At 40.9% G+C, this 25603-nt stretch overlaps 1 long non-coding RNA gene and 2 pseudogenes across 1 annotated transcript; 1 reads left to right on the top strand and 2 right to left on the bottom strand.

Annotated features, from left to right (window-relative positions):
* LOC117551909 overlaps nucleotides 1-25603 on the top strand; it is a 430097-nt pseudogene that overhangs the window by 267983 nt on the left and 136511 nt on the right.
* LOC117551910 overlaps nucleotides 1-25603 on the bottom strand; it is a 354701-nt pseudogene that overhangs the window by 239199 nt on the left and 89899 nt on the right.
* Nucleotides 8196-10497, bottom strand: LOC117551916. Its single transcript, XR_004569873.1, has 2 exons — nucleotides 9638-10497; nucleotides 8196-8873 (listed from the first exon to the last, which is right to left on the bottom strand). It is a non-coding gene; the product is annotated as an uncharacterized LOC117551916 (long non-coding RNA).

Below are 25603 nucleotides of genomic sequence, written 5' to 3'. Positions count from 1 at the left end.
ATCCGCGAGCGCATTTTTGGTCCACAAATACAAATTGGATTCACAAATGCCTGATCGAAAGGTGTAAATGTTAAAGAGATATTCACAGATCTTTTTTTAATTTGTGAACATATTTAGCGTATTTGCAGATCCGTTTTACACTTGCAAATGTATTTGTGAGTTTGCAAATCTTTTAAATGCATTTGTGGATGTTGTTTTACATTTACAAATCACATATTTACACACAAATTATTTGTATGTTCACACAAATAATTATGAGACATATCTATGCCCATAACTTCCCTTCAGTTTGGTCTTATACACTGGTATCATATTCACAACATTATGATCAGAGTTCAGTATTGGTGGTCTGTATTTAGACACATAGGCTCCTTTATCATTAACAAAGCATTTGTCCAGGATATTGTCTTTCCTGCTGTGATCCCTAACATACTGCTGGAACCCAGGTAACACGTCATGTCCCCGAGCACTATTGCCGGTGCATCGGGGTGGCTGAGTTGCAGCTCGTGAACACAGTGTCCTCTGCCGCTGGGAGGCACGTAAACAACAAACAGTAAAATACACACAAATTCTCTAGGCAGATAAAAGGGTCTTAACGTCATGCCGAGAATTTCTACGTTGGTATTGCAGGTTTTACAGAGTATGATCGGCACCACAGATCATTAATATACACACAAATACCGCCTCCTCTGGTTTTCCCCGAGTTCGCATCCCTGTCTGCTCGAACAAGGGTGAGTCCGGGTACTTCAAAGAGAGATTCAGGCATCGTAGATTGTAGCCAACTTTCCGTGAAACATAATAAAGAGGCCTCGAGAAATTCATGACAGTACCTTGTGTATGTCCTTAGTGTGTCCACGTTGTTGTGAGCCCAGGTTTGTGAGAATGATGGATGGAAGTGATGGCCGGCTGAATCTCCACCGTATTCTGAACGCCTCTCCTCCTTCCTCGTCTCTTTTTCCTGGTGTTTCTAAGCGGCTCCCGAGGGATTTCATCCAATAACGAAGAGCACAGATGGCTTGGTGCATTCGTAGGAAGCTGATCGCATTGTAGCTCTGGCATAGCCTCGCGGCTGTAGCAGCGCAGAGGCCGGGGCTCCTCGCCATACCTGTTCGTGCTGTCACTCAGTTGGGTCTTGGAAAGTTGAATGGCCAGACATGGTCTGCAGAAGGCAAATGTAATCCACAGGATCAAAAGCATGTTCTCTCCAAAATGACGTTTCATAAAGACACGACAAAGTTTAGACAATAATTAGACAAAAAAAGAAAAGAAAAGACGAACGGAGCATACGGAGACTCGCAGTGACAGGAGGCCGTCTCCCTCTGTCTCCTGTATACCAGAGGTGGGAGTAAGTCATACATGTGCAAGTCTCAAGTTACTGGGGTGAGAGTCAAGCAAGTCAAGTCCTATGAAATCCTGATGAATAACCCCAGTTTAAATCAGTTAAAAGACAGTGGTTATGAAACTAGAGTTCTATTTTCAACATTAACAACAATGGAGAGTGGGGCTCTGAAATCATAAAACAGGTAATAGATATCACATTGCATTTTAAAGGGCAGCCGACAAAAACGAATGCCGTGCTTCCTTGAGCGTCAAATCCCGCCGCAGATGGGAATACATTGCAATCAGTTGAAAGCTATTTGCGTCCCTTTATGAAGCTGAAGGAGCCTAGGATCGTCACAACTGCACGCCACGGACACTGACCAAACGTCGCTCTAGGGCTGAACGATTCATCGATTTTAAATCGAAATCGCGATTCGAGATGATGCGATTATCAAATCGCAAAGCCTGCGATGTTTTTAAACTTTTCTTTTTTTTTTTTTACAATTTTTTTTCTTCTTGTGTGTCAGTCATCCACACCAATCAGAAGTGCTTTGCTCCACATGTACCAACCATTGTTAATCAATCAGAAGTGGCCCATGATAGAAGGTGATAGACGGATTGATCCAATCACCTGCCAAGTGCTTTTGAAAGTCCCTTTCCAAATGGCTTCCAATGGAGCTTTCCTAGATAGTTTGGTGAAACAAACCATCTGAGTCAGGTTAGTAATGCTCCATCACATGTTCTACATCTAAAAGGGTGAATCTTTAACTGAAGCTTGACTTTAAAGCAGGGGTGGGGAACCTTTTTCCTCTCAAGGGCCATTTCAATTTTTTCAACATCCTCCGAGGGCCGTACAAATGATTGACGTCTGCTTAAAAATACTAAAATCACAGCCCATTCATTTGGCCTTTCTTTCATGCTGTGCAAAGAAAAAGCAACCTCTTAATCCAGATATCTTACGGTACGTCCACACAGCAGCTTTAGACGAATCTTCCACTGCTTCCAACGCTTCTCTGCCCATTGACTTTGAATGGGGATGACGTCACTTTGCCTCGCTTTTCGCCGAACTGCATTGTGGGGGAGCGAAGCGAAGATTTCCAGGATTCAAAAGTTGAGCAATGTTCAACTTTTCAAGCTGAGCTTGAACGAGAAATTACGGTAGCAAATCACCCGGTTCTTTACGACCAGAACTATTAACGGGATACAAACCGGAGGAACCAGGCATGGAGGGAGGTGGCAGAGACAGTGGGTGAAACTGGTAGGTTTTCGCCTGTTTGGGGAGTTTATATATATATATATATATATATTGCTCGCATAAAATCCCCGGGGTTTTTTGCTTTGTATGTCGGGGGCGGGAGATTCATGTGATTGGTTGTTGGTCGCGTTGCTCGCAAAAAATCCCCAAGCTTTCAGACACGCCCAGCTCCAAGATTTTCAAGAGTTTTGAAAAGCTGCTGTGTGGACGTACCGTTACCATGACTCGCGCATGCATGCACGTGCACAGTTGTGGCATGACCACCAAAACAGAAAGATATGGACACAAGATGTGTGCAATTTTAGTTTCCTATCCATGTGAACATGATTTAAGTGTGGGGGGGGGGGGACCTAACCTCTTCTAGCGGGGTCCGGGGGCATGTTCCCCCAGGAAGTTTTTTTTTAAAATATTGAACTTAAAAGCATCAATCTGGTGCACTTTGAGAGCAACATGAGGAGATCTATGGATATATCTCTCAACACCCATATGAAACAGAACTGGAAGCAGATTTTCTTTTTCTTTATGGATTTTTTACAAATCACCCTTTCAAACTGTATTCTTGTTTATTAATAACAACTTTTTTTTTACTGTCATATAGTATTTTATACCCGTTTACTTTATTCTCTTGTTTTATAACTATAATAATCATATAAAGATGTGCCTTTACCTCACTGGTTGTAGAAAAAGCTTCTTATATTCGTTAGCATAGCTAGCTAACCAGATGCTAATAACAACAAAGTTATTGACTGTTTGATCAGTATGACAGATGAACAGATCACCACTGGCCTTTCAACTAAAGACACAGCCACGCAAAAATTGCGGCATGTTTACGACTCCTTATGGCTACTGACATTTGTGAAGTCCCGGCCCGGAGCGGCGTTCTGGTGCTCTGCTCTCCGGCAGCTCTGCTCTAAACCCCTGTCGGACGAGACATATACCACGTGATGACACGTTAGGCTCGTGTTGTGTTCAAGGACCCAGACCTTGGTCAGGAAAAACAGGCACTCGCTTGTTTAATTATTTTGCGGTCGAGATTTCTTAATTTTTTTTTCTTTTTTGCGTGTGTTACCTCGAGGGCCGTATCAAAAATGTCTCGCGGGCCTTATACGGCCCGGGGGCCGGAGGTTCCCCAACCCTGCTTTAAAGCAACCCAACGGAAGTTTCATGTAAGTTGAGTTCTTTCACTCGTAGCTCGGGCTGTGGGGGTGCTAGAGACGGGAGTACGTTGATACGACCTTCCTAGCCAGAGTTATGGCCGCATTTTACAATAAACTTCCGTTGGGTCGCTTAAAAATAAATATCGCAAATCGCAATATTTGTCAGAAAAATCGCAATTAGATTTTTCCCAAAATTGTGCAGCCCTACGTCCTGGACGATTATGGAGTGAGAGTGTGTTGGCTAACCCTAACCCTAGCCGGACAGGGGATCGTGTCCGTCTCTGTGGCTTCAGGCTTGATCGCCGTTCAAATGACAGTTTTAATGATCTCAATGGGAATGGTTAGCGTTTCATATGCACGCAAATAAAATAAAATATAAGCCAACAGAATATAAATGAAGTGCAATACTGTCTGAATCCTGACTAGACAGCTTTAGAGCATGTCTTTCACATCAGTTTTTTTTTAGTTTTTTTATCACGATAGATACGATATCTCTGAAAAAGCATATCGTGGAGACCTAATATCGTCACGACGATATATATCGTCATATCGCCCACCCCTACTCCTGGTGCTGCAGAGATTTCATGAAGTGAAGGAGGTTTTTCTTCTATAAAGCAGCTGTGGGCAGCAGATACTGTGAGAGTCACAGACATGAATACATAGGTCAAGGCAGACTGGTTCACAGACTCTCCTGTTTTGCCGATCCGGTGCTTGAACAAATAACTCTACACCCCTGGCCGAAATGTCCCTAAAATGAAGTCCGAGTTTGAAATATATCTCAAATAATGTATGTATTTCCCCACATAAACATAACAGTCTGCAATGAAACGGCTGTCTCCTGTGCACTCCACTTCCTACTTTCTCCTTTCTCTCTATTTTTTTTCTTTCATTGCCCTCTAGGGGCTTCGTACAATACAAATGCAAATATTTTATTTTAAAAAGTAAAGTCCCATCGAATCACAAAATATGCGAGTCAAGTCATGTGACTCGAGTCCACCTCTGGTATATACTTTGGTTAGAATATTGCTTTATTACTGTATCAAATATAATACACACAAACAGTTGATAAGTAGTATTTTGTTATCTCGAGGTTTATATTAAGTGAGTTTTTATTGTGTTAACTTGTGTATTTATGCTTTTTAGATTGACTTTCTCTGTCCGTCTGTTCTAGAAACCGTAAGGAAGAGAGAGACGTCACAGCTGTCATCAATGTGACAAATCTTTTTCAACATCTGGAGATTTAAAGATCCACCTGCTTATTCACACAGGAGAAAAATCGTACAGCTGTGAAGAGTGTTGGAAAACTTTCACTACATCAAGTGCTCTCAAATCACATCGACGTATTCATACTGGAGAAAAACCTTACAGCTGTGAAGAGTGTGGGACAACTTTCACTCAATCAAGTGCTATCAAAAGACATCAACGTATTCATACTGGAGAAAAACCTTACAGCTGTGAAGAGTGTGGGACAACTTTCACTAGATCAGGTGCTCTCAAATCACATCAATGTATTCATACTGGAGAAAAACCTTACAGCTGTGAAGAGTGTGGAACAACTTTCACTACATCAAGTGCTCTCAAAACACATCACCGTATTCACACTGGAGAAAAACCGTACTGGTGTGAAGAGTGTGGGACAACTTTCACTACATCAAGTGCTCTCAAAACACATCACTGTATTCACACTGGAGAAAAACCGTACTGGTGTGAAGAGTGTGGGAAAACGTTCACTACATCAGGTGCTCTCAAATCACATCATCATATTCACACTGGAGAAAAACCGTACTGGTGTGAAGAGTGTGGGAAAACGTTCACTAGATCAAGTCATCTCAAAAGACATCACCGTATTCACACTGGAGAAAAACCATACTGGTGTGAAGAGTGTGGGAAAACGTTCACTCAATCAGGTGCTCTCAAATCACATCATCATATTCACACTGGAGAAAAACCGTACAGCTGTGAAGAGTGTGGGACAACTTTCACTAAATCAAGTGCTCTCAAAACACATCAACTATTCACACGGGAGAAAAACCATACAGCTGTGAAGAGTGTGGGACAAATTTCACTACATCAGGTGCTCTCAAATCACATCAAAGTATTCACACGGGAGAAAAACCATACAGCTGTGAAGAGTGTGAGACAACTTTCACTACATCAAGTGCTCTCAAAACACATCACCGTATTCACACTGGAGAAAAACCGTACTGGTGTGAAGAGTGTGGGAAAACTTTCAATCAATCAAATAATCTCAAATCACATCTTCGTGTTCACTCAGGAGAAAACCCATAGTGGTTTTAACCTGTTAAGCCCGGGAGCCCCCGATGTCGGGGAGAAAAACGCGTCATTGCAGGAGACAGCAGAGTGTAGTTTTGTAGTGTGTTATTTTTTAAATAAATCTGCTCCTGTTGGAGACAAATGTATCCTATGTTTCCTAATTGTTATTGTGTAAGTAAACCTTCCTAGAAGTGTTAGTCGGGTGGTAAACATGTATGGACTGTGGCAAAGTCCACTGGCACACACACCATTTACAGAAAAAATAAATGTAATTTAAAAAATCTTTATAGAAACACTTGTATGTGGATGGAATGATTACCTATAGTGATAATAACATTATTTATGATGGTATGCAAATGTGCCAAAATGTGCCCAAAGGTCATTCCGCCTGGACTTGTTTTTGCTAAACCTCTCTAAAAAGGTCAAATTTCACTTGTTTTGCCTCAATCTTGATACAGGGTACTTATTATATGTTATACTCTGGATTCCTAAAGCTTTTAGTCTACCATACCATCATTCGAGTGTTTTTCGCTATAAGTAATGGGTTTTTTTTATAGGCGGAGGTAAGAATTTACCTTTTTTTACTATGTTCCATCTGAATTTACTCTGACACAGAATCATCTATATTGATTCTGACACTTCTACATCCAACTCACAGATGTAACCTTGCTTTGATAAAATAAACTATTCATATAACCCTTTTAGATATTGTAACCATGCAAGGAAAAAAACTTGAAGTGGTAACCTCTTACAAATACCTTGGTATCTGGCTTGATGACTGTCTTTCTTTTAAACTGCATGTAAATAACCTGCTTAAAAAACTGAGGGTTAGGCTAGGTTTTTTTTTATAGAAACAAGTCCTGTTTCTCTCTTGAGGCCAGGAAAAGGCTAGTCACTGTGACCTTTTTACCTGTGCTGGACTATGGTGATCTATTTTATATGAATGCGCCGGCCAATTACCTCACCAAGATAGATGCCGCCTATCATAGTGCACTAAGGTTTGTGACAGACTGTAAGACTTTGACTCATCATTGTACCCTGTATACAAGGGCAGGGTTGCTTTCACTTACTGTACGGCGGCTAAATCACTGGTATATTTTTATTTATAAAGCAATGTTAGGGAAACTTCCGTCTTACATCTGTTCCCTGATCTCACAGCGTATTGTAAATGGCTACTGCCTGAGATCTAAGGCTGTGGTTGTATTACATGTGCCAACTGCTAGGACTGTATTAGGAAATACAGCTTTTAGATGTGCAGCGCCGCTAGCATGGAACAGTCTACAAAAGGAATGGAAGCTAAGCAGTTTGATTCCATTTCATGTTTTTAAAGCTAGGATAGACGCTATACAATCAGAAAATATTGGTGTCTGTAAATGCTACTAGTATACAAACTGTAGTATCATATAATGTCCTTTGTTTTCTGTCATGTTTGTATTAATGTTTGGAACTAATTGAAGCAGGTCACCATTGTAAAAGAGGTCTATGATCTCAATGGGTTTTATCTGTATAAATAAAGGTTTTGAATTGAATTGAGAAGTTAAGTTAGTCATTTGTTTTGGGCATGTCATTTTCAAGCCTGAAACAGGCTCAGGGCTTAACAGGTTTATCACAGTTTACAATAAACAATTCCCATCTATTGGCCTTGTGTTGGGTAATCCTTTTTTCCATTACAGATGCCATCCCAACAGCGCCATCTGTTGACGTAACGTCAGAATTGACAGGCATAATGTTCACTGTGCCTTAAGTTTCGTTTTCTGGCTGTCCATCTGCCGACAGCTGTTTTTAACCAGCTGACATTATTGCAGCATTAAATCCAAGCCATTGTCCAATGCAGCTTATGATTCCAATATACAATCCAGTTTTAATGCTGCTCATACCCGGCCGCTTTCCCAGCCTCTTGGCCTCTCCTTTCGCCTCTTGATGAGCGCAGGTGGTGACAATCTCCAGCTGATTGTGGCGTGTTGTCCAGCTGATCCGGGATGATGGTGGCGGTTGTGAAGTAATCCAATTGTTTGTCCGGTGAAAATGCGATATGTTTCTTATTGTCCAGTTTCACTCATAGAGTACGATTCTACTTAATGTAATGGCAGTTTAAATGTTCCAGTGTCCTATATATTTTTGCCATTACTTCACAGGAGGGTTTAGAGTGATCCTGACAGACGCAAACATATGAAGTTCCGGTCTTTTGCTGCAGTTTTAGAATGATGTTTTATTGCTTTACATACCAAGGTTTAAGTACACGGTGTCAATAGTTGTAGTATGAGCATCTGCTGGGGCTGGGCTGGCCGTCTGGTAGAATCAGTATGCTCTTCGTCCTGTGTCCTCTTCCTCTCCTGTCACCTATGACCCCTTTTATACACCCCGCCACCAAGTGTTAAAAAATAATATTGCACTATACATATAAATAAGGTAAATTGAGACACCAACAACACCCATAAAATGGCTCCTACAAAGAGTGTGGGAAAACGTTTTCTTAAAGTATTCACCTTAAAGTCCATGAGCGAGTTTCACTGTTCACATGCTTCATGTATCTGGAACATATTTACGATGTTTTCAGTTTGATTCTATTCTCTTGTTGAAATGATCAGACTACCAAAAATAAAATGGCCTTGGAAACAGACTCGTAACCCTGCCTATTTGTTGTGTTTTGCAGCATATTATAAACATGTCATTCCCTTATCTTCAAATACCCCAGGTTGTGTAGTGATGTGTTTGAGGTGTACTGTCCACATCGCAGACCTGAAGTCGTGCAGTCAATGTATGCGAAGTGTACAGGACCTTGCAGTCATCTCTCAAAGATGGTGTGGCATATAGGGAGGTGCAATCTCCTGATGGTATAGACTGTACTATAGTGGACATCTGCAACCCTGTGAAAACAAGATAACATTACAACAACATAGGATAATAAATGTATACAACCCATGTCCAAATCTAACCACTGATATATTTAAAGAAATAGCAGAATATAAACATAGGAAGGAAGTTTGGTGTGGTGATTTCAATGCACACAACAGTCTATGGGGCAGCAACCATACAGACAGTAACGGAAACATAGTGGAAGAAATGCTGGAGGAAAGAACACTAGTATGCCTTAATGATGGACATGGCACAAGAGTAGATGTTCACAGGGGGAAAGTCTCATGCCTGGATCTGACATTAGTGTCAAACTGTTTGGTTCATGCAAATGGTTTGTTTTGAATAACTCCACTGTAGGAAGCGACCATTATCCAGTGCTTACTAAAATGAATAATAATGTATATATGCAGGAAGGAGGTGTAATAACCAGGTGGTGCTTTGCTAAAGCTGATTGGGGGAAATGTAGGATATAGTGTGAGGAGTCGGTCCACCTGCTAACATCAGAGGGAAGCATAGAGGTCATTACAAGCCACATAACGCAACATATACTAAATGCAGCAGAGAACAGTATACCCAAAGCAACAACCAAGGGTAGGAAGAAAGTGGTGCCATGGTGGAATGAGGAATGCAGCAGGGCTACTAAAGAGCGAAACCATGCATTTAGAGAATTAAAGAAACATGACACAAAATAATGTTATAGAGTATCAAAGGGAAAGGGCAGCTGCTCGAAGGACAGTAAAATACACACGAGAACATGGAGAGAATGGTGTTCTACCATTGGCAGAGGAGTAACATTAGGTGATGTCTGGTCCATGTTTCAGCAGATGAGTGGGAAAAGGAAATCCATTAAAATGCCAGCTTTGGTTGATGGGGAGAGGCTGGCAGTGACAGATAAAGAGAAGGCAGGTATGTTAGGAAGGACACTTGCAGCAGTACATAGTGGGGAGCATCTCAGTGATATCCATAGGCAGCAAAAACAGCAGTTACTAGCAGAGAATGAAAACATGAAGGAGAAGAGACAGGATAATAGGTCAGCTCTGGATGTGGAATTAGTAAGAGTGAGTAATGACGTGGGACAAACATTGAAAATGAAAGAGATAATGACAATAGTGTACTTTGACATTGAAAAGGCGTATGACTCTGTGTGGAGGGAGGGGTTACTGATCACTTTGATTGAATAGAATGGGTATTGGAGGGAGAATGTTCAATTGGGTAAGGGCCTTTTGAACAGACAGGACATTTAGAGGAAAGGTTGGAGCAGATATTTCCAATTATTTAGAAATAGAAAATGGTATTCCCCAAGGGAGTGCAGTCAGTCCAATATTATTTAACATCATGATTAATGACATATTGACATGCTTAGACACATGCATCCAATGGGCTCTACACGCAGATGTTGGGGATATGTGGATGAGGGGAAGACATGCCCCATAAGTAATGGAGAAGCTAGAGCGATTAAAAAAGTGGAGAGGTGGTCATATAACTGGGGATTCAAAATGTCAGAAAGCAAGTCATGCTACATGGTATTTACAAACAAACACAAGACTGATGGCCAACAGCTAACACTATATGATCGTCCAATGACAAAGGTGAATGAGTTCAAATACTGTGGTTTGATAGCAAATACACATGGAACATGCATATTAATCAAGTGGAAAACAAAATGCTAAAAAGTATTAAATGTATTGCGAGCTGTAGCTGGATGTAACTGGGGCGCAGACAAACAAGCATTAATAGACATTTACAGATTGCCTATAAAAACAACATTAAACATTAAATAATCAGTTGCATTAATTTTTTATGGCTTTATCTGCAGCTTTTCCAGAGTCATTTCTTATGATTACATTTATCCACAGGCCAACAACAGCTTCAACAAAACTATTTCCCTCAAAGAACAAACCAAACATGCCCTGTTGTCGTGAGTGAAAAAGTACAGAAGGAAACATCCATTAAACTCAGGTTGCTGCTCTGTGATGCTAGTTCAGATACTTAGCATCTCATCTTGGGTGCAAGTTCATCAATGTTTGGGCTCAGGCTCTGAGCGGAGGAGACCCTCAGGATGGAGTGAAGGTGTGCGTGCAATATACCGGCGGGCCAGATCCAGGGGCGCCGCCAGGGATTTTGGGCCCCATGGAAATATATCACATTGGGCTCCACCACCAGGCCCAGGCCACGCCAACCAAGCACAATGCTGGAACCACACCTCCAGAACCCAACCGACTCATTTATGCTTTAAATAACTCTACCTGTACAGGCTTGCATCTATCTTGTAGTCCAATACTAACTGCACACTATTTACTGACACTGAGCGGTGAACATATAACACTGTGCAGACGTGCAACATTCTTCTGCAGTAGAATTCACTATTTGATATAACACTAACAATCCTGACAATAGACCTCAATAGTCATCTTTTATGGAGTACATGCCTTTTTAATAACATTTTTGAATGGAACATTCAAAAATCTAAATAAATATAACTTTAATATACATGACCTCTTAAATTAAAATAAAGTGAACATTAACACCAATATTATCATTTATAAAATGCTATAAAAAAAAAAAACATAAGCAGCAGATTTTTTAAATTAAATATACATACCAACTACAAAATAAGCGGGTATAAGTGTAAACGGGCAAAACGGAAATGGAAATGAAAAGTATTTTTCTCATCATGCATCTTGTATGTAGTGATCCAATATCGTTACCATAGCCTTGCCCTTTAACAGTTATTACGAGCCCTGGCTCAGCCTTACTCACCAAGAGCCCAGCGCCTAGCCTTCTTACAGGCAAAGTCACTGATCAAGTCCTTGAAGTCCAGCTTTCTAGCCAACTGGCTTTCAATGGACAGCATGGCAAGACTGCACAGCCTTATGGGGGGACAGGGCTGTGGAGCCTAGAGATGGATCTGTTGGTCCTGGCACCAGGGGGAGGGACAACTGATTTAGTATGAATAGCTGCTAAAAATGTACCTGCATGTATTAAATGTCAGCTAAAAGAGGAGTGAAATTAAAAACCTCTGAATTTTCTGTGAAGATATTAACAGTACTTAAAGGGGAATTTGAGTACTTTATTTATGATTTAATTTCGTAATTTCGGAGAAACCAGCTCGAGTGCGCAAGAATTTGAAAATACACAACCGGAGAAAATCTGCCACTTCCTCACAGAGTGCACATGACCAATGAGGGCACGAGATAAGTTTGTGCACACGGCTTCCACAGATGACGTTTTTTTTAATGGATTTTTTGTCAAAGCACTTCAGATATTCATTGCTATCGGGATGTTAAGAGCATTCCATGGAATATAACAAAAAGTGTATCTCGAGCCGGTTTCTCAAACTTTCCCCACCAAAACATTAAAATTTAATTTACAATGGACTACGCTTAGCTAACAGACTAATTTCCACCACTCATGGACCACACTCACCTTTTCTTTTGAAAAACTGGGTGACATACTGTCGCCCTTTAGTCCTCTCTTTTTCTCTCCTTTCTTTTCTCTTTTGAAAGCCTGACTTTGTGAGTCGTTGAGACATTGTACACACGTAAGTACTAGCATCCCTGCTTCTATGGGATTAGTTTTGTATCATAAAGATAAAGCAACACTTTCCGCGGAGTACCACCTTGCCTTGTTAAAATGTGCTAGATAAAAAAACTTGATGACATAAATGTATTTATTTTTGCATTAGACTGAAGTTGTTGTGTTTTCATGGCTCCTTTATAACCGGCAGAGAACGCCTAATCAGATTAAAGGTCACAGGTTATAGGACCAACTTCATCACCATGCTATATTCTGACTGGGGGGCCGGTTATTTTCTGAGGGGGGCCCAATAAATGCAGGACGAAAAAGACAAAGACAGTATGAAGTAATTGCGCATAAGAAACAATGCATACAGTTATTCTTTCAGTACATATTTATTTCAGATACTTTTAGTTACAGTTTTTACGCTCTAATGGGTCCGACTAGAAAGATTGTTGTGGCTTCATTCCTTGTTTTTCTATCAAGCCACTAGACGCCTTAAACAGACACTTCTAACTCGTTGTCTTTCCTTTATATTACTTACAGTTGAAGAGTTACTCGGCCTCCGATGGTTTGGATGATGTTGCGATGTGTTTGATCAAAATAAAATAACAAACTTTTACACAAGCAACAAAGAAAAGAGGCCTTTACAATATTAAAAACAAAGAGGCAAAACTCAAATAACAAACAACGGTATTCGTTCTTCTTGATAAGGCTTCTATAACTTCATAACTTAAAGAGTACTTATACGATTTGTGTACGTGTATGGTTACAACTGTTCCTCGACGGCGTCTCTCCAACAGGTTGCCCATCACTGTGGCTTTAGTGCAGGCGCCGTGGGAATTGTAGTCCTTTATAGTGCGTTGACTACAGACGTCACAATTAGGTGACCTTTCTTATAAAATCAAAATACTGGCTCCAACAATGACAAATAACGTTTAATCATAAACTTTTCATTTCCAGGGGGGGGCCACAGGGGGTCCAAGGTCAGTATTAGGGGGGCACTGGCCCCCCTTAGAACCGCCCCTGATAAGAACACCATATATTCGGTCAATTGTGCAGCTGATATAACACAACACATTTGTTTTATTTCATTTGACAAGGTGGATAGAGTTGCTGCCAACATTTTTTGGGAGAAATTACCCCTTAAATTAGGACTTCTGGCGCATTTCCAGTGCAGCGCGGAGCTGTTTCAATGTTTTTCCCACGTCATTACTCACTCTTACTAATTCCACATCCAGAGCTGACCTATTATCCCGTCTCTTCTCCTTCACCTTTTCATTCTCTGCTAGTAAATGAAAGCTTTAGCGCAAGTTCAATAAGGAAGACCTAACTCGAGTCACTCACACGTCACTCTATGGCTCCCTTCCCCCCTCATTAAATATGAGGGCGTCACCCCTCAGCAGCCAATCGCTGCACATGCTAAATGCCTTAAATGCCTGCTCTTCCTCCCTGTCAGTTGTCATTGCAGATGATCACACGCAACCCGCCTCCACCCCTCTCGCCTCCTGTCTCCTTCAGGACAAAGCTAAACCTTCCTCCTTCAGACCGGTCTCACCTACTCATCACCACCACCAGTGTCTAGACCCCGGGGATTTCATCGGAGCGGTGCTTTCCCTCCTGAATGATTATCTTGCAAACCGGGGCCTAATCGCCAAACACCATTACATTCTCCTGTTGTATTATAATGGCAATCATTTCATTCATATGACGTGTAATCAATAAATATGTAATTCTTACATCACGTCTCTCCGGCCTATGGATATCACTGAGATGCTCCCCACTATGTACTGCTGCAAGTGTCCTTCCTAACATACCTGCCTTCTCTTTATCTGTCACTGCCAGCCTCTCCCCATCAACCAAAGCTGGCATTTTAATGGATTTCCTTTTCCCACTCATCTGCTGAAACATGGACCAGACATCACCTAATGTTACTCCTCTGCCAATGGTAGAACACAATTCTCTCCATGTTCTCTTGTGTGTGTATTTTACTGTCCTTCGAGCAGCTGCCCTTTTCCTTTGATACTCTATAACATTATTTTGTGTCATGTTTCTTTAATTCTCTAAATGCATCGTTTCACTCTTTAGTAGCCCTGCTGCATTCCTCATTCCACCATGGCACCACTTTCTTCCTACCCTTGGTTGTTGCTTTGGGTATACTGTTCTCTGCTGCATTTAGTATATGTTGCGTTATGTGGCTTGTAATGACCTCTATGCTTCCCTCTGATGTTAGCAGGTGGACCGACTCCTCACACCATATCCTACATTTCCCCCAATCAGCTTTAGCAAAGCACCACCTGGTTATTACACCTCCTTCCTGCATATATACATTAGTATTCATTTTAGGAAGCACTGGATAATGGTCACGTCTGTTGAGATCATAGTATAAAGTGAATACTTAAAAACGAAAGTTAGTTATAATCAATCACATTCTTGTATAAACCCATAATGAGAATGCTTCTTGACGGTTTTTTGAATATGTATGTATGCTTACAATTTTTTCTGTTGCTATTTGATAACTTTACGTTTTAAAAAGAGGGTGTTGTGAGTTTTCATAGTATGTTTAATACTTAAAACGAAAGTTAGTTATAATCAATTATATTTTTGTATAACCCACAATGAAAAATACTTCATATTTTAGGTTTTTCTATAGTTACAGTATAAACATAACCAAGTGGTTTGTTAAGTTGAGTGTACAGCCTAAAAAGAGTTATGGGTGTCTCTGAAGAGAGTAGGCCGTTTTCTCCCTCTCCTCTGGCAGCAGTACACAGGGAGGGGGGCTCCAAGCTTAAGGAGAAAAACATTAGAGGCCTAAAGGGGTCATGTCCTTTTTACACTAACATGGGAAGGTGTGTCTTATGCCATAAAGCTATGGAACATGTCGGGTCATGTTTAGCCCTGTACAGTAGAAGCCATGCCCAGTTTTTCACAAATTTGGGTGTGGAGGAGGCGTTTTGGAAAATTCTATCGGGGTTTTTGTGCATAAAGACAGGGGTTGAGAGTGAAAGCTTCTGAGCTGGATTAATAGCTCTCGGTAAGGTCCTCCCAGACGGGGTAAATATCTCTCGAATTTCTTGGTTGTTGGCTGAGTGGAATGATTTGATGAGAGATGTGTTTGTGAATATTATAACCCGCGACCTGTGAGGATCTTCCTCTGAAATCTTGGCGGATAGGAATGGGTTTTTGAATGTTATACCCGCCGTCTGTGTCGGAAAAAGAGGTTTGAAACTGATGTGAATTGATTTGGTGAATGAAAAGTTGAATGCGCTTTTTATTGTCACCGGTCTTTTTACGAGGAAATACCTCTAAATTCTATCGGGAGAATTTTAAAATGTCACAACTGAATTGGGCAGTTGAAATTCAACATTTTGGTAATAAATGTAAGACTGTGAATTAAAGTTTCATATTTGAACATGATCACAGCACCATTTTTTTAGTATGATTATAATGTTGTAAAGAGAGAAGGTAAAAACCCTGTATTAGTTTGGACCTATTTTTCTTCAAATAAACTGAATCCCACCTGTTGGACTGGGATAATTTAAGACACCTGTGCTCTCCTCTCCTGCTTAAAAGGTAAGACTGCACCCTGCCACACACACTTAGGTAGGAGCACACTCCATTTACTGATATCAAAATCCTTCGGGATCCCTTAAACAGATTAAAAAAGAGTTGTCTGAATTGAAACAGCAGTTAATTGAACCTGGTTCTTCTGGGGGTTAGGAAGAGGTGAGATCTTGCTGACGTTGGTGGATCTGAGCCAAGCAGCAACCTTACATAGACTCAATAACTTCGGAAAGGTCAATTAGTAGGTCAGAGTAATTTACCGGAATAAATTATCAGGACCTCTCCGACTCTAAACACTTCCTACCGTGGAGTTATTCAAAACAAACCATTCACATGTATGAACCAAACAGTTTGTTACGTCCCGACTAGGGGAAGAGGAAAGCAACATACACCAGATTGGAATTGGTAATAATTATAAATGGCTTTATTATACCAGGGTGAAACAAAATGGCACGCAGGCAGCCTGAAACAAACAAAGTGGCCACAAGGGCGCAAGTTTACATAAACAACCAAACAAAGGGAGGACTCTAAAAAGGGAGCCTGTTTATAGATAAACTAAATAGTAACTAAAACCCTCACTGTCAAAGTGGTACTAACTAAAGAAAAGGAGGCTGTAAAAAAACACAGCTAAACTAAACAACTACCGTCAATTAAGAGACTCAGATACTCTAATCACATAGTCACATCTAATCATATCACACTACAAAACACAGACCACACAATTTAACCACAGACCGAAGAGCAAGTAGCGAGAGGCGTCTGTTCACTCAACAGAGCCTCCAGAGTGATGATTGTCCCCAGTGCGCCGGCTGTACGCTGCGATTGGAGTGCGTCAGACCCGGCGTGCTCCAATCACAATCTTCAGGGGGCGGACCAGGAGATGGCGGGCAATCGCACAGCTCATTTACATGCAACACACATTAACACAGTTAAGAGGACCAGGAAGGCAGCAGCCGGCATGAGACTTTCCCCCTGTGAACATCTACTCTTGTGCCATGTCCATCATTAAGGCATACTAGTGTTCTTTCCTCCAGCATTTCCTCCACTATGTTTCCGTTACTGTCTGTATGGTTGCTGCCCCATAGACTGTTGTGTGCATTGAAATCACCACACCAAACTTCCTTCCTATGTTTATATTCTGCTATTTCTTTAAATATATCAGTGGTTAGATTTGGACATGGGTTGTATAAATTGTTTTTCTTAATGTTATCTTGTTTTCTAGGGTTGCAGATGTCCACTATAATACAGTCTATATCATCAGGAGATTGCACCTCCCTATATGCCACACCATCTTTGAGAAATGACAGGATCTCAGGTATGCAAAGTGGACAGGTAGGCGAGAAAGGCTTTTTTGAGTCTCAGAGACCAAGGTCCTGTACACTTCGCATACATTGACTGCACGACTTCAGGTCTGCGATGTGGACAGTACACCTCAAATACATACCTACACAACCTGGGGTATTTGAAGATAAGGGAATGACATGTTTATAATATGCTGCAAAACACAACAAATATGCAGGGTTACAAGTCTGTTTCTAAGGCCATTTTATTTTTGGTAGTCTGATCATTTCAACAAGAGAATAGAATCAAACTGAAAACATCGTAAATATGTTCCAGATACATGAAGCAGATTAATGAACAGTGAAACTCGCTCATGGACTTTAAGGTGAATACTTTAAGAAAACGTTTTCCCACACTCTTTGTAGGAGCCATTTTATGGGTGTTGTTGGTGTCTCAGTTTACCTTATTTATATGTATAGTGCAATATTATTTTGAACACTTGGTGGCGGGGTGTATAAAAGGGGTCATAGGTGACAGGAAGAGGACCCAGGAGGAAGCGCATACTGATTCTACCAGACGGCCAGCCCCAGCAGATGCTCATACTACAACTATTGACACCGTGTACTTAAACCTTGGTATGTAAAGCAATAAAACATCATTCTAAAACTGCAGCAAAAGACCGGAACTTCATATGTTTGTGTCTGCGTCAGGATCACTCTAAACCCTCCTGTGAAGTAATGGCAAAAAGATATAGGACACTGGAACATTTAAACTGCCATTACATTAAGTAGAATCGTACTCTATGAGTGAAACTGGACAATATAAGAAACATATCGCATTGGATTAAGGATTGTTTTCACCGGACAAACAATTGGATTACTTCACAACCGACACCATCATCCCCGATCAGCTGGACAACACGCCACAATCAGCTCGAGATTGTCACCACCTGCGCTCATCAAGACGGCGAAAGGAGAGGCCGAGAGCCAAGGCTGGGAAAGCGGCCGGGTATGAGCAGCATTAAAACTGGATCGTATATTGGAATCATAAGCTGCATTGGACAATGGCTTGGATTTAATGCTGCAATAATGTCAGCTGTTTGAAACAGCGCGCTGTCGGCAGATGGACAGCCAGAAAACGAAACTTAAAGGAACAGTGAACATTATGCATGTCAATTCTGACTTTACGTCAACAGATGGCGCTGTTGGGATGGGATCTGTAATGGAAAAAAGGATTACCCAACACAAGGCCAATAGAGTGGCGAAGTCCCTCCCCTTCCGGTGGAGCTCCATGGGACCTTATTTCGAAAATATTATGTATTGAAGTCAATGGAGAGACAAAGATTATCTTTCGATCCTGTTTGAATTGTGACACGAATTACACATATGATGTTTGTCAATTTAAAAAATAATTTTGCAAGTCAAAAAAAATAATGTGTCGTAAAAACACATTTGTTTGTGTGAAACGCTCAATGAAATACATCTCTGGTTTCGCAGAACAACACACGTCACCAAGATGGCCGTCACTACTGTCTTGTCAACAAAAGGATTTACTACCCTCACTATCACCACAATGAAACACGTCCAGAAGAACGTCATGCAAAGCTGCCTGCCTTCCTTTGATTTTCTCTGAACTGCCTGGTCTTTTAAAATGTGTAATGTCAACCATTTCTGCAGCTAGCATGAAGTAGAAAAGATCGGTGATCGCCGATGCTAGCGTTAGCTTTTCTCCCCCGGGCTTAAATTGTGTATTATAGAATGATCACACCGATGACAGTACTCTTCAAAGGGTTCACGAAATATGACTACTAGTCTTACTGTTTAACATGTTGGGTTACTTAATGTTACTTCATGTTAAGGCTAATAAAAATGACAAGGCTGTAATGCTAACTAACATGCTAGCTACTAGCTAGGTAGCTAACTTGATCCAGCCACTGCTGGTCCTTTCATCAAACGATAAGCGAAAGAACGAGCAAGACCCATTGCTGGTATGATAACAACCTGGTACTAAGCACACAGGCATCTTGTTAAAGTTATCTTATCTTAGCTATCTCTTAGTGGAGGAAAACAATTGTGACATCACTTACTCTGGGATTAGTAGTCTTTGTAGTTGCGTATTTTTAAGTCTTATATTTCAACAGTTTTACGACAAATTCTGATTATTTACATGGAAATTATTTTTTAAGATTGACAGACATCATATGTATAACTCATGGCACAATTCAAACGGGATCGAAAGATAAGTTCTCTCTCTCCATTGACTTCAATACATTATTTTTCCGAAATAAGGTCCCATGGAGCGGAAGTAGATGGGCGTGACTTCGCCACTCTATAGATGGGAATTGTTTATTGTAAACTGTGAAAAAATCTAAATATGCTTAATTGCGGCTCCTACACTCTTAAAACCACTATGGTTTTTCTCCTGTGTGAACACGAAGATGTCTTTTGAGATGACTTGATGAAGTGAAAGTTTTCCCACACTCTTCACACCAGTACGGTTTTTCTCCAGTATGAATACGGTGATGTTTTTCTAGAGCATCTGATCTAGTGAAAGTTGTCCCACACTCTTCACAGCTGTAAGGTTTTTCTCCATTATGAATACGTTGATGTCTTTTGAGAGCACCTGATGTACTGAAAGTTGTCCCACACTCATTACAGCTGTAAGGTTTTTCTCCAGTATGAATATGGTGATGTGTTTTGAGAGCACCTGATGTACTGAAAGTTGTCCCACACTCTTCACAGCTGTAAGGTTTTTCTCCAGTATGAATACGGTGATGTCTTTTGAGAGCACTTGATGTACTGAAAGTTGTCCCACACTCTTCACACCAGTACGGTTTTTCTCCAGTATGAATACGGTGATGTGATTTGAGAGTACCTGATTCAGTGAAAGTTGTCCCACACTCTTCACACCAGTACGGTTTTCTCCAGTGTGAATACGGTGATGTGATTTGAGAGCACTTGATTGAGTGAAAGTTGCCCCACACTCTTCACAGCTGTACGGTTTTTTCTCCTGTATGAATACGTTGATGTGATTTGAGAGCACCTGATGTAGTGAAAGTTGTCCCACACTCTTCACAGCTGTACGGTTTTTCTCCAGTATGAATAAGTTGATGTGATTTGAGAGTACTTGATGTAGTGAAAGTTGTCCCACACTCTTCACAGCTGTACGGTTTTTCTCCCATGTGAATAAGCAGGTGGCGCTTTAAAGTTCCAGATGCTGTAAAGGATTTGTCACATTGCTGACAGCTGTGAAGTCTCTCTCTTCCTTTCGGTTTCTAGAACAGACGGACAGAGAAAGAGAAAAGTCAATCTAAAAAGCATAAATACTAGGGCTGTCAAACGATTAACATTTTTAATCAGATTAATCACAGCTTAAAAATTAATTAATCATGATTAATCACCATTCGAACTATTTTCCAAAATATGCCATTTATTTATGTATATTGTTGTGGGAATGGAAAGAAGGCGGATATATCCATTTAACATACAGTATCTATGTTTATTATAACATTTTCTGCGTGTCAAAATGAAAGACAACCCACACACCTATCAATCATCAAACCGTGGGGTCTTAATTCATTACGTGTTGATTTCTATCAATGGGGGAGTACTTCAGGAAAGTCGACAGAGGGGGGGGCTAGTGTAGTACTTCGTGACCACAGAGTGTGAACGTTGTGATCAGCTGTTTTAGCGCAGTTCTCCAGTGAAGGGGGTGAGTCTCCCTCCGCAGCCGGTTGGCGTAGTTTTGGCACAATTCTGTTGTACAGACCGACGTTAACAGCAGCCCTGTCTGTGCACACGGAGACCGACTCTGTCGTCCGGTGATCTAACCGCCTTCTGGAAAAGTTTCACAAGTACGTCGGTACGCAAATGCGCTTTGTGACACAAGTGACGGTACGCATTTCAGATTACGCACATAACCTGCGTACCAGTTATGTGCACCCCTGTACTACAGCAAAAGTATTCTCCGTCGGGACTTTTCTGCAACAACACCACGCCGTTATCAAAGATGTTCTATTGAGAAGACGATCACTACGTGACAAAAGTTTTCAAAACCGTGGCTACTGAAATCAATCTTACTAACTGCTGTCTGTGCAATTTACTCCGTGCGAGTTGGCAGACTTTATTTTGCTTACTTTAACATCATTTTTCATGGTGGGGCTAAGCCATTTCTTGGTATGGGTGTAGCCTACCCCAGCCATACCCTGGCGCTGCCACTGGTGGCACGTATGGGGCGGGCCATTCTGCACATGCGTTAAATGCGTTAAATATTTTAACGCAATTAATTCAAAAAATTAATTACCGCCGTTAACGCGATAATTTTGACAGCACTAATAAATACACAAGTTAACACAATAAAAACTCACTTAAAGTGGACCTATCATGCTATATTTGAACAATATATTGTAGAGCCATACCTATATAAAGTATATAAATATAGTTTTTTTTTCAAAATACCAAAAAAGATTCTGCATTTTAGCCACGCCTCATTTTTTTTCAGCGCTGTTTTTGCAGGTGGCTGATTCTGTTAGCTGCAGCTGACCTGTGCTCTGAGATCAGCTAATGGGCTGCAGCGGGGAGAAGAGGGGGAGAAAAATAGATCTCCGTCCACCGTTTTATTCTTATAGAAGTAAGAAGAGAAGTAACGGGGCAGAAACCCTCCTTTTTACGCAGCGGTCCAGACATAGACATCAAACGGCGACACATATTCAGTGTGCAGTTCCTTTGGCATTAGGGCAGGGATATCTAGATACTTCCCAAGGTTTGACATAATGAATTGTGCTACTTTTAAAGCAAGCAACAATGTTTTCAAATCTGTAATCACAAAGCTCCTCAAAAACACTATCGAAGCAGTTCCTGCCGTTGCTACGTTAGTTCAAACGGTAACAACAGACTATTTCTCTTAGCGGATGCATGTCAGTTTAAATCAATACATACAACTATTTTTTAAATCAATAAAATAATTTTCTAAATCCATAAAAGCATTTCAATTAATATTGGGAGTCATATCGTTACTTTGTTGAGAATGTGGCCGTGTGATAAGCGGGATAATGTGCACATTGCATAATGTGCCTTCATGCCGATCTAGATCCCTCCGCTTCGTATATATTCTTCTTCTTTTATACATATTCATGTATAAAAGACGTACTAAAGTGCATTTTGCATGATAGGTCCCCTTTAATATAAACCTTTAGTTAACAAAATACTACTTATCAACTGTTTGTGTTTATTATATTTGATACAGTAATATTCTAACCAAAGTATATACCAGAGGTGGGGGACTCGAGTCACACGACTTGACTCGAGTCTAATGAGTTGACTTGCCTATTTTTTGACTTGAGACTTGCTTGACTAACATTGATAAAAGACTCGACTTGACTTTGTATTCATGACTTGAGACTTAGGCTTGAGACAGATGACTCGAAAGGACTTTGCTTTTTAAAATAAAATATTTGCATTTGTTTTTGAATTGTACGAAGCCCCTAGAGGGCAATGAAAGAAAAAAAAGAGGGAGAAAGTAGGAAGTAGAGCGCACAGGAGACAGCCGTTTCATTGCAGACTGTTATGTTTATGTGGGGAAATACATACATTATTTGAGATATATTTCAAACTCGGACTTCATTTTAGGGACATTTCGGCCAGGGGTGTAGAGTTATTTGTTCAAGCACCGGATCGGCAAAACAGGAGAGTCTGTGAACCAGTCTGCCTTGACCTATGTATTCATGTCTGTAACTCTCACAGTATCTGCTGCCCACAGCTGTTTCATAGAAGAAAAACCTCCTTCACTTCATGAAATCTCTGAAGCATCAGGAGGCAGTAACGTGTAACTCAGCAGAATCTGAGAAGAGCAGCAGCAGCTGCAAAGAGCTGTGCCTTCACTGTGTTTACCTTCATTAGAACAGCTAACGAGCGACCGCAGGCTGCTATGTTTTAACACACACATCACACACACACACACACACACACACACACACACACACACACACACACCACACACACACACACAACACACACACACACACACACACAACACACACACACAACACACACACACACACACACACACACACACACACACACACACACACACACACACACACACACACACACACACACACACACACACCACACACACCACACACACACACACACACACACACCCCAATTATTCCCCCCTATTACCTGTTTTATGATTTCAGAGCCCCACTCTCCATTGTTGTTAATGTTGAAAATAAAACTCTAGTTTCATAACCACTGTCTTTTAACTGATTGTAAAAACGTCATTTTGAGAGACCATGCTTTTGATCCTGTGGATTACATTTGCCTTTTGCAGACCATTCAACTTTCCAAGACACACCTGAGTGACAGCACGAACAGGTATGGCGAGGAGCCCCGGCCTCTGCGCTGCTACAGACGCGAGGCTATGCTAGAGCTACAATGTGATCGGCCTCCTACGAATACACCAAGCCATCTGTGCTCTTTGTTATTGGATGAAATCCCTCGGGAGCCGCTTAGAAACACCAGGAAAAAGAGCCGAGGAAGGAGGGGAGGCGTTCAGAATACGGCGGAGATTCAGCCGACCACCACTTCCATCCATCATTCTCACAAACCTGCGCTCATTGAGCAACAACGTGGACACACTAAGGACATACACAAGGTACTGTCATGAATTTCTCGAGGCCTCTTTATTGTTTTTCACGGAAAGTTGGCTACAATCTACGATGCCTGACTCTTTTTAATTGATTCTACTAAAATCATACAAAAACAAAAACGTATAATTCATACACACAAATGAACAAAATTAGTAGAAGCGGGAGGGCTGAAGCATAGCTTATGGGGAGTAGCCCTCCCGTGCGTCATCATTAGCATCAATATAACAATGGCATTTATTTCGTCAAAAACGTATAGAAATTAAGGAGTACAAACAAATAAAGAAAGCTAATGAAAACTGGAAAAAAATAAATAAAAGTTAGGGCAAGAAAAAAGTAAATGCATATATAAATAACACTGGGAATATCCAATATTTGTTAGCTGGAGTAATCTGCAAATATAATTGTTTTTACTTTAGTTTTGAATTGTTGATGACGAGTAACACTTGAAAGGTCTGGGTGAAGTCCATTCCACGTTCCAACTCTGATTATGGATCAGCTGTGTGATTAGATGGTTGTTCTACAGGGCTTGCTACACAACCAGTTAGGATGCCTGGTTGGGTATTTCCTGACGTGGTTTGGAACTACTTTTGAATGTTAGTAGTAGTGCTGGGGGGAAACGATTATTTTGAAAACGATTAATCGGGCGATTATTTGATCGATTAGTCGACTAATCGAACGATTATTTTTCTGTTGTTCAATTCATAAAAAACGTAATGTAAAAAAAACGTAATGTAAAAAAAAATTGTTCACGATACTGTGTCTCAGGGGATCTTAATATTAAGAACCTATTAATGTGTTATACCAGATTACGGAAATAATCTCAGCTAACTGACGAAACAAACCATGTTACCAAAACAAAAACACAAATCTCATAAGAAGCATCTAAATGACCCCTGAGCGAAAAAATGCTAACGGACATTGGCACAGATCTCAAGATAAAAGTACCCTTATTACTTATCGTAGCTGCACATACAAGATATCCGATTAAAGCTGAGACTCCACAGATTATGTAGGTACATAGTATCATCACTGAGTGATCCGGACCTCGCGACAGGGGAAGCAAATACAGTCATCACAACACGTACCTTCACAGAGCTTCTAGGGAGATCGTCTCACCCGCCGTAGCTGTCAATCTGATCAAAATACGTGTTCAATGGCATTCAAATGAGAAAAAAACGCGGCTGAATCGGTTAATCCATAGGTTTTTAACGTCTATGTATAAAAAAAATTATTGAATTTATAATCCATAATTCCATTTTAAATCGGATAGCAAATGCTAGCTGCTAATGGTTGCCACCACAGCTAGCTGCTACTTCCGGTCAAGCAGCAATCTCAGTGAGATATAAATATATAAATATCTTTTGCGTTTTGGACTAACTTTAAAATATTCCCATGCTTTTGAAGACCTGGGGCGAGATGTTTTCGGTTGAGGGCTTCGTACGCAATCCTGTGAGGAGGAGTTGGTAGCCGTTTCAGTCTCCATTGTGTTAGAAGTGGCGATTGCGAACTGCTTGTTACTTTGGGTGACCCACGTGTGTGTGGCGTCATACAGTCTATGGTGGCGACGCGTCGACGCGGAAATATGGTCGTCGACGATATTTTGAAGTCGACGCGTCGACGACGCGTCGCTACAGCACTAGTTAGTAGGCATTTTGTTATGGAAAATGTTGTGCATAATCAGTACTGTTTTAAGCTTAACTATATCAACAAATTTGAATAGATTGAGTT

The sequence above is a fragment of the Gymnodraco acuticeps genome, unplaced genomic scaffold (assembly GCF_902827175.1).
Source record: "Gymnodraco acuticeps unplaced genomic scaffold, fGymAcu1.1, whole genome shotgun sequence".
Lineage (NCBI taxonomy): Eukaryota > Metazoa > Chordata > Actinopteri > Perciformes > Bathydraconidae > Gymnodraco > Gymnodraco acuticeps.
This window is presented reverse-complemented; position numbering and strand designations above follow the sequence as displayed.